The sequence below is a fragment of the Cheilinus undulatus genome, linkage group 12 (assembly GCF_018320785.1).
Source record: "Cheilinus undulatus linkage group 12, ASM1832078v1, whole genome shotgun sequence".
Classification (NCBI taxonomy): domain Eukaryota; kingdom Metazoa; phylum Chordata; class Actinopteri; order Labriformes; family Labridae; genus Cheilinus; species Cheilinus undulatus.
Window position 1 is genome coordinate 15,826,978 of NC_054876.1, and position 10,481 is coordinate 15,837,458.

The window sequence follows — 10,481 nt, forward strand, 5'->3', positions numbered from 1 at the left end:
ACATTAAAAAAGTCTTCTCACGGTGGGCAATAACGGGGTGGGGTTCGCGTATGTGCTAAAATCATATGACCAGAGGCGCTGCCACGTCTCCAGCCAGTGGACACTTTCTGAAGGGTCCTGGGGAGACAAACCCCACTCCCAAAATGGAAAGTTAATGCAGATTTATTGTATTGAAAGTTTTCTTGCTCCCTGTAAGTATTTTACCACTTGTGAAATTAAAATACCTTAACTTTCTGAGGATGTGCTGTACCATATAGTTGCAATGAAGGGAGCCAAATAATGTTTATTAACAGTTCAATATTATTTACCTAGTTTAATCCAAATATATGTGCTCATAAAAACATTTTTCCACCTAAAAGTACAAATTATTTTATAGGTAAAGCCCACAGGATAAGATCTGACTATTAAAAAGACTTGAATTAACATTGAAATGTCTGATATAAAAATGCAAAACAGGGCTTTCAGCTATAAGAACTATTTCTATATTGTAATCTAAATGCCTGAACCTGCTGCCTTTGGGTAGGTATCAAAAGAGCAAACTTGGAAATGACTCTGTACATTTGCTACTTCAAAATATTCACAGAGATATACTGAGTCATTCTAAGGTTTTCAGAAAAATAAGGCACAATGAATCAGCAGTTTTAGGAAAGTAAAATTAGGCAGATATCACAATTAAGATGGATATCCACCAGTTTTATGACAGATTGCGACCCAAGTTTCCAAAAGAATTTCAACAAAGAATGTTTGGTGAATTGAATATGTTGCAGTTTAGAGCATGATTGGACCAAAAACACCTGACATAAAAAAAGAGAAGGGACAAAACTGACACATTTTATGTCCTCTTTCCCCATCATTATGTGGTAATTTTTAGCAGTTTTCAAGAGAACTTGTGAAATTACTTCATTATTGTGGGAAAAGTAGCCATTTATTGCAAGAAGATGAGATACATTAGTTGAAAGTATTGCTCAAACATTTAAATTTTCCCAATTTCACAGTTAAACAGGGTAACATTAAAGGTATCGATGCATGTCCAATAAGGACTTCAAGACTTTTGCAACCATTTTTTTTCACAGACATAGTTGCAACCTGCTGAAAACTGCTCTGCAACCAGCTTTTGGGTCTCAAAAAAAAAAAAAAAAAAAAAAAACTGCCTTGTCCACAGAGGGTACCAGTATTGGTTCCAATTTAAAGTTCCTCTCATAATCTTACATTTTGCTTAACTTTATTTAATAATTATTACAGATATTTAGATTACACCATAAGTCACTCCACATTAGTCCAGGTGTAGCCTACAGCTGTGATAAGGTGCAGTTATGGGAAAGGTCCAAAATCAAGAAATATGGCATGCATTGATCTACTGGTGCATCTAAAAAATAAAGAATATCATAAAAAAAAGTAATTTTTTCCCCTTTGATTTAATTCAAATGGTGAAACATACACATATTCAAGATTTATCTCATACAAGGTGAAATATTTTAATTTTAATCTAATATTTTAATTTTAATCTTGATGACTATGCCTTACAGTTCACAAAACAACGCTATCTCAAACTATTACAATATCACAAAACATCAGTCCAAAAATAAGGGTTTATAATGCAGAAGTGTTGCCCCTCTGGAAAGTTCATTTATGCACTCAGTAATTGGTTGCACAAATTAAGTAAGTAAGTAAAGTTTATTTATATAGCATTTTTCACAGACAGCAGTCACAAAATGCTTTACACAGACAAAAAAATACAGCAAATAAAAGTGATGATTTTGAGATCACTGCATGACCCAATAGTCATGGCAACAATAGAACAACATAGTAAAAACAGTTCACATTACATTAATGAAAAATCAATTAACCAAAAGCCTGTCTAAACAGGTGAGTCTTTAACTGACTTTGAAAGTCATTAACACTTGCCGAGCGCAAAGACAGGGGCAGCTCATTCCACATTTTAGGGCCAATGGCTTCAAAAGCTCTATCACCCCGAGTCTTTAGATGGGTGCGTGGGACAGAGAGATATTCTTGTGTGTTTGATCTAAGGGGGCATACTGCATATGCGACAAGGTATGGAGGCAATCAGTTCGGGGCACTGCTCAGGTTGCTCTGACAGCAGCCTTCTCTGTTGAGTATGGTGTCTCTCATCTTCCTCTTCACATTTCTCCAGACATTCTGTGTGGGGTTCAGGTCCAGGCCAGTTGGCCAATCAAGCACACAGTTGGTCACCAACACCGGTGGATGGTAGTTTTGACGTCACAGTCGGCAGGCGCCAAGCCCTGCTGGAAAAGGAAATCAGCATCTCCATACATTTCTCAGCAGATAGAAGCATGAAGTGCTTTGAAGACCTCGGGTAGATGGCTGACAGCTTTGACTCTGGACTTGATAAAGCACAGCAGAACAACAGCAGTGGATGACATGGCACCCTAAACCATCACTGGCTGTGGAAACTGTAAACACTAGACTTCTAGTACCTTGGATTCCCCTCTGATGTTCCCCCAAACTCTGGTACCTTGATTTCCAAATGAAATTCTAAATTTAGTTTAATATGAAAACAGGACTTTTGACCACTGAGCAACGGTCCAGTTCTTTTTCCCCTTAGCCCAGGTGAGACCTATATGACGTCTGTGGATATGACTGTGTGTGGTGGCTCTTGATCCACTGACTCCGGCCTGAGTCCACTCCTTGTGAGGCTCCCTCAAGTTCTTGAATCTGCTCTGTTTGACAGTTCTCTGCAGGCTGATCTCATCCCTGTTGCTTGTGCACCTTCTCTTATCCCACTTTTCCCTTCCAGTTAACTTTCCATGAATATGCTTTGATACACTCTCTGAGAGCAGCCTGGCCATTTAGCCATTCAAGTAATCAACTTTTACTTGATATTCTAATTTTTGAGATGCAACTGTAAACTTCAATCAAGCACTTGTCAAGTTTGCCTTAGTGAACTGATTAAATCTATTTAAACTACCTCTCAACAAAATGTTACCCCGTAATTGAGATGACTACAAGAATCCGGCAGGAACTGCTGCATTTTTGCCACTTCAGTTTTGATGCTGATTCAGGAGTAAACCTCTTATTATCTGAATCCATCTTAATTCTTGCCTCTGCAAGGTCAGCTAATAAATGCCTCCTGAATGGTTTTGATAGGTTATTACTTACTCACGGTGACTGATAGTCTACAGCAAGCATTACGGTCCAGAATCCTTTTTTATCCCATGTTTTTTCTCTGTTTGTCTCCATCCATGTCTTCTCTCTGTTGCAGATTTGACAGATAGCAGTTCAACATGAGTCTGGTTAAAGGAAATCTTTCTTTGACTCTGTAACCAGAGGCGGACTTTACTATTAGGCAAGGGAAGGCAATTGCCTGTGGCCTCTGACTATTAGGGGCCCCTAAACACATAACTAATTTAACCCTTCCTCTGCTTTGGTCTGTTTCCTAGTAAATATTCCTTTGAATTATGATATCTTCTTTTACCTTTTCTTTTGAAAAACACCAAAAACTAATCATTTTGTGTAACTGTTATTTTAACACATATTTCATTATAAATATGATACCAAAATTGAACATATTTGGCCACTTTTTAAGAAGTTTTGGTTGAAAAAACATGAACAAAAAACCCCCAAATAAAACAGAACAAAATACTTTTTTATATGAGTAAATCTTCATTTTGTATTCAAATAAACATTCAATCTTAATACTACATAGCTCTGATGCCGTTTGGTTGCCAAATATCCATTTAGAGCCTCGAAATGGACAGTTTGAAATTTGCTGGGGCATTTTTGTACAAAAACATTGCTAAACAGTCATCTTTGGTCAGTTTTTCATTAAGTTACATGTATGACGTTCTCTGATAAATAGGAATTTAAAGGGGGGGGGGTGATGTGGAGGCCCCCCCTGCATGTGTTTGCCCAGGGCCCTTAAAATAGTTATGCCCGCCACTGTCTGTAACTTTGCCAAAGATTGCCAAGGGCTGTGCTGATGGTGGATTAATGCTGAGCCTTTGTAAATAATATAAGAAAGAGTATGGGCTAAGCCTGCTTTTTATTAAGTGTCTTAAGATAACATTCATGAATATGCATTATACAAATAAAAGCTGATTGTTTGAGATTAAGATGGCTAAAAGAATTTAGAACCTCACTTTAAATGTAGAAAAATTATTATAATGTTGGATTTTTCCCTTTTAAATCATATAACTTACAAATTGAAGAAGAGAGGTTCTTAGTTTGCATGTGTCATCACATTAATTTTAATGCTTAATGCATTTTTAAATGTTATTCCACATGTGGTTGTTACCCTTATACCCACCTTACTCAGCTCAAAGTCTGTCATGCTGCACTGTGGATATGAGGCCATGCAAGGCATGGTGCCATAATCCTCCAATGGGGCATAAAGAAGCACACAGTGCCCTCTTGTGGTTACATATACACGGTCTCATATTATGCACTGTCAGTATTTCAAAAGAGATGCAGTCATATTGATGCAAGTTTTTAGTGATGAAAATGTGAAGAATGTGTCCTGTTCATTCTTTTTCATTTATCAAAGGAAAAGAAAGTTCAGGAAATGATTATTTCTCAGGATCAAATTGGCTTGCCTTTATTTAGACAGGACAGCTGAAGAGAGACAGGAAGTAATGGGGAGAGAGTCAGGGGGCACCTAGCACAGACCAGTGTTAGGACTTCAGCCTCTGGGCTGAGCTAAACTGGATCAGATTGGATTTTGTGTGAGAGGGTTGCGTTACCCCTTTAATAACCATAGAAATCTCACAGTCATCAGTTTGTAACAGCATGGGTAGCACATATTTTCTCTAAATCTTAAATTTGACATTGAGCATCTCACTGTATCTTTTCTGCCACAGGGAAAGAGAGGACCACTGTATCTTATACAGTCTCATAGTGCTGGTATATGAAGCTCAGCTCCCCCTAATGTATACATATGTGACAGCTACCTTGTGTAAATGAAATATTGATATCGCACCTTCATTTATGACAGGGTGCATTTTTAAACCAAGATCATGTTTCTAGAAATAGACCTAGTCTCCTGGCATGAGTGAAAAGAAATGCTGCTCTTGCATTTTTTATTTTTTATTTTTTTTACTGTAACAGTGTGAAAACATCATGGGAGTAGTTGATTATTACAGACTGTTAGAGAGCTGAGTTTTTTTTTTCACATTTCCCCTGTGAAAACAGAGCAAAAATTGAAGATAATCTTGACTGAGTGAAGACAAATGTAGTGTAGAGGTGGCTCTGTGTTGCTGAGATGCTTCTGGTCTTCCAGTTCTTGTGTTAAATTATGGTTTAAGTTTTAAGTATACCTTATGAATAAGGTGCATTTATGTGTTTTGGAAAAAATACAAATATGAATATGAATATAGAATATGAATAAAAAAGCACAAATCTTGGCAATAAATCTTACACTGTTGGAACACCTGTTTATTTCCCCTTTAAATAGTGCCACATTTGTAGGGAACATGCATTTGTGGGATGAGCAGCAGAGCTGAGTATGTGGGTTGCACCCATGAAAAATTTGCCAAATATTCTCTGCCAACGCCAAACAACTTATTCTGCCATTTACTGAATTGCAACTGTTTCATTTCCATTCGTCCTTTCATTCATTAGTAATTACTCACTCACATAATCTCTGGTAATCAGCTGGTATGGGCGTCTACTCACTTAAGCCCCGAGCCAGTCCTTTTCAGCCATGACCTCTCTCAATACAGTCACCCTCTAGTTGTCATATTTTAAATCTTTTCCCTCTCCTCTGCAGTTTGTTTTTTTCGGTGTGACCGCTGAAACCCTCCTCCACTCCAGCCACCTCCATTACATCTCATCAGTGTCTAGGTTCAGCGCCTTCATGCCATCCTGCGTCCTTTCATTTTCACCTCCATGTCATCTCATCAGAATCTGGGTCATGCTCCTTGGATATCTGCTCCTCTGAAGTCTCTTTCTCATCTCATCCTACTCCTTCCATCACCATCACCAGTGTCTAAACTCCATAGGTGGGTATCCTATTCTGCTGCTGCGTCACTACGCTTTCAAGTTCATAAAGACATCACACAAGACAAAACTTCATTCATTCGTCATTAAATTTGTATCAAATCTCTCTTATGTGATTAAAATGCTGGTTGAAGAATGGGATGCCATCCCACAGCAGTTAGAGATCAGGCAGGTGACCAGCATGAGGAGGAGGGGCCAGGTATAGTTTGCCCACATGCTACTGAGGTCATGTATGTTAAACTGTTAAATTGCCAATATGTCGTGTTTCTTAAGATTTCCACAATCAAATCCACCGAACATCAGCAAACAAGAGTAAATGGCAGAATAAACTGTTTGGCATTGGCAGAGAAGATCTGGCTAATTTTTCATGGGCACAGCCCACATACTCAGCTCTGCTGCTCATCCTACAAATGCATGCTCCTTGCAAATGTGGCACCATTTAAAGCATTAGCATTAGCATTTAGAAGCAATGTTACAACAAAGAAATCATTTACAAATTGCAAATGTCCTTACATTTGTGCTAAGTTTATATAAAATACTTGTGTGGGGAAAAAATGAATGTATCTTATGGGCTATCAAGGTTAAAATGACCATGACACATAAATAACAATACACCATTTCATAATCAAACTAATGCTCTTTATTTATTTATTTATTTTACTTACAAATACTTTCATTAATTATTTGTTTCCAACCAAAAATAAATAAAGGAAAGTTTTATTCTTTGTGTGGGGAAAACTGATACATCATCTGTTCAAGGTGGGCAAGCACAATCAAACTTCTTGATTATCTTTCATATTATAAATTTGATGATTATGAATGGAAACTGAATTATAACATCACCGACCAGATCTTTTTTAACATTAAGAAATGCCCAAATTCTATCTCAGTTTACATCAACAAACTGTTGTTGAAAGGATGTAAACTGTGAATATAAATCTTTTGGTAGAACTGAAACTGCATGCTGCAGGAACTACTGACTGACAAGGCCGATACAAAAATAATGATACTAAAAAGAGAAACAACTTTCATCTTAGCATTTTAAATCAACACACAAAGCTTTAAGAATCATTTTCTCCTTCAATTCTGTGGCAGAATCACTTTTTTTCTTGAGAGGGTTACTAGCAAAGGCCCTAAAATCTAAGTGATGCATAATATGTTTAATATATGTTTTTAAGAAAATATCACTAAATGCTATACTTCTGGAGCCTCTAAAAATCAGATCCATGTACTTCCAAATTCTGTGAAGCACAACATAGCTGAGATAGAAAATCTTTCTGTGTTTAAAACATTTTTCTTCAAATCTTGTTATACTTGATGCCGTTGATCAGGGCTCAGGTAAAGCTGGTGCCAAACCAAAAACTCAGGCCTGGTAAGAAGATGCTGCAGTCTAAATGCATGTGAGGCTACAGTAACTGCACATCAAGTTTATAATAGTATTTCTTTATTCCTTACTTTATATGTTTATTAAAGATCTCACTTTTTGTTCGAAATTTCAGTTATATTTTAGTCAGTTTACACTGCTGGGTTGTTAGTTTAGTTATTATTTTTACAAAAGTGCTTGTTTTTAGTATAGTTTTACTCTAAGTTTTAGTTTTTTTCAGCAATAAAGGACGCCCTGACCCAAAAAGGTCAGAAAAAATCAACTTCATACAATTTTTAAAAACACAGTCAAGCAGGCTACTCTTCACTTTTAATTTTATTTATTCAAATTTCATATTTGAATACAAGATATGGCTATTGAATAATGACACTGTGCCTATGAGGATAAAATTCACACTGAGTGTTTTATATTAAAGGTTCTGTATTCACACACAACTGCTGTAAGTTTCCAATAAGTGACGTCTTTAGTTCACTGCTGATTGAAGGTGTTGGAAAATTATTAGCTTAAAAGTTGAGCAACACATTAACTTGAAATTTTTGTAAATTGAACAAAACAGCAGCTGAATCTAGGCAGTAACTGAGGTGTACAGGGGACGCTGCATGTCACATGTGTTTGAATGGCACAGAGGACAGAAGAAGGCAGAGAGGATGTACAAGATGATGAATGTTCTGGGCGCCCATGCACATTAAAAACATTCAACAAGTTGAACAAATCGTTCAAAATGATCGCCGACTATGTATGATAGCAGAAATGGTCTCCACTGAGAAAGAGACAGTTCAGCAAATTTTGCATGAAATCTGAACATGACAGAAGCGTGTGCCAAAGTTGTCCCAAAACTTCTGACTCTTAATCAACAGAAAAAAAAAAAAAAAACACAAGCAAATTTGTGGAGACATTTTGGAACAAATTGAAGGAAACCCAAATTCTTTACAGGGAGTGATTACATGTGATGAAACTTGGTTCTTCCAATATGATCCTGAGACAAAATGGCAGTCAATGCTTTGGGATACACCATCGTAACCAAGGATGAAAAAAACACCACAAAGCAAGTCCAAGTTTAAGGTCATGTGATTATTTTCTTTGACATTAAGGACCAGGACCTCATTTCCAGAGCACTTCTCACCTGTGCTTATTGTTGTTACATTACAAACTAGAAAAGCACTCGGAGAGCGCAGACCTCCGCCATTAGCCCCATCTCCCAATAGTACAGAATCCTTTAAAAAAGATTCCTGAATCCAGACGGTGATCCGGATCACTCCCAAAATCTAATCAGTTCTTCCTTATGCCATTTCTGACATTTCCTGAAAATTTCCTGAAAATCCGTCCATAACTTTTTGAGTTATGTTGCTAACAAACTAACAAACTAACAAACAAACAAACCCTGCTGATCACATAACCTCCTTGTCAGAGGTAAAAATAAATCCCACTTTCCTCAGCCGAATCTGTACTGTTGCTTTTGAATAGCTCTATGTGCTTAACACTAAAACCGCTGTACATCTCTGTACACCAAAAACAGCCAATGGGTAAAACTTAACAGTTATTAAAGTGCCTTGATTTTCATAAATTGCACTGATCAAGGACTATTAACCACTGACACTGAACAGCTTATTTATCACAGAAAGAGAACAAAGTAATTGATGGAAAATGATCCTTCAAATAGAAATCATCTTTGGACTGATTGCTAATCCTGAAACTTCCCCACCACAAGATTCTTTTATGTTAAAAGCACTGAGATTATCCTTTGACATTTAACGATGGTTTTCCATCTGTTGTATCCACACTGAAGGTTGATCTATGACTTGATTAGGCATTAATGCAAAAGCGAGAAGGTATTTCCATTGTCCTGTCTATTAATGCCAGTGTGAAATGAAACAGTGGGAAAATCAAGGCTTTCTTATTGGGGTAAATCTTACCTTGGTGGTGGTACTCGATATAAATGTCCATTAATAAAATCTGGGTTTAAACAAAGATTTTGGTGCTCTAAAACAAACCTTTAGCAAAAGTCAAGGACTGTTTTTAAAATGTTATCCACATTAAGAAGGATACAATTAAAAAACAGCCTCAGGTAAATTTGACCCATTGGCAGTTCTAGTATTAATATGTCTGTATTTCAAGGAAATGTCACACAGAAGACACATAGACAATGTAAAGGAATCTTGTCCTGACACAGGCAGGAGCTGCAGGCCTGGAAATTACTCTGGAGAAAAGACAAAGAAAGATGAGTCAGATCGGTTTCCCTAGTCTATTGTCAGAAGTCCTGCTCCTTCTTGATTTTGATTGGAAAGTGAGGGAGAAGTGACATTGACGAGCGCACCACTGTTCTAAAACTTGAACAGGTTTCAACTGAGAGCTCTTTGAGCGCAGCCACAAACCCAGTTAACGCTGAGCCCCCCCCCCCAAAAAAAGCCCTCAGAACGCTGGGCTACATTGGTTTTGAATTAAAAATAAATGCTGTCAGTGCTAAAAAAGCTGGCCATGGACACAGGCCCTGGGTATCATTTTGGAGGACAGGGTTCCAGAAGGGTCAACAATGAACCAACAAACAGGATCTAGAAAAACTAGGAGAAGAAAGGGACCACGATTGTGGAAAAAAAAAAAGTTTGATTCTTCGTAAAGACAACATACCAGCTCCCTCTGCGCTCTCAGTAAAGCAGTTTCTAAAAACAAATCACAGTGCTTGAACACCCTCCCTGCTCACCTGATCTAGCATCCTGTGACTTTTTCCTTAGATCAGATCTGTGCTCAGAGGTTTGGAGTTTGTGTTGAGAAAAGGATGACAGGAGTTCTGAGACAACTGTCTGGAGAAGACCTACTGAACTGCTTTGATCAGTGGAAGACCTGAATGCAGCGGTGTGTTGATGCAGAAGATTGAAAATGCTTATGTTCAGTAAAACTGGATTGCAGCATTACTCTAATTTTTTAAATAGCTATACCTTGTATAAATCACAACCTAAAAGTTGGTGTATTAGTGCCAGAGACTTAGGGCCAATCCCATTTCTACCCCTTAACCCTTCCCCTTCGTCTACCCCTTCCCCTTGAAACAGAGTGGTGAGGGGTAGGGGTGAAAACCTTCCCTTAAGAAATGAGACGCCACTTGATTGTTGTTCATCATCACACATTGCTG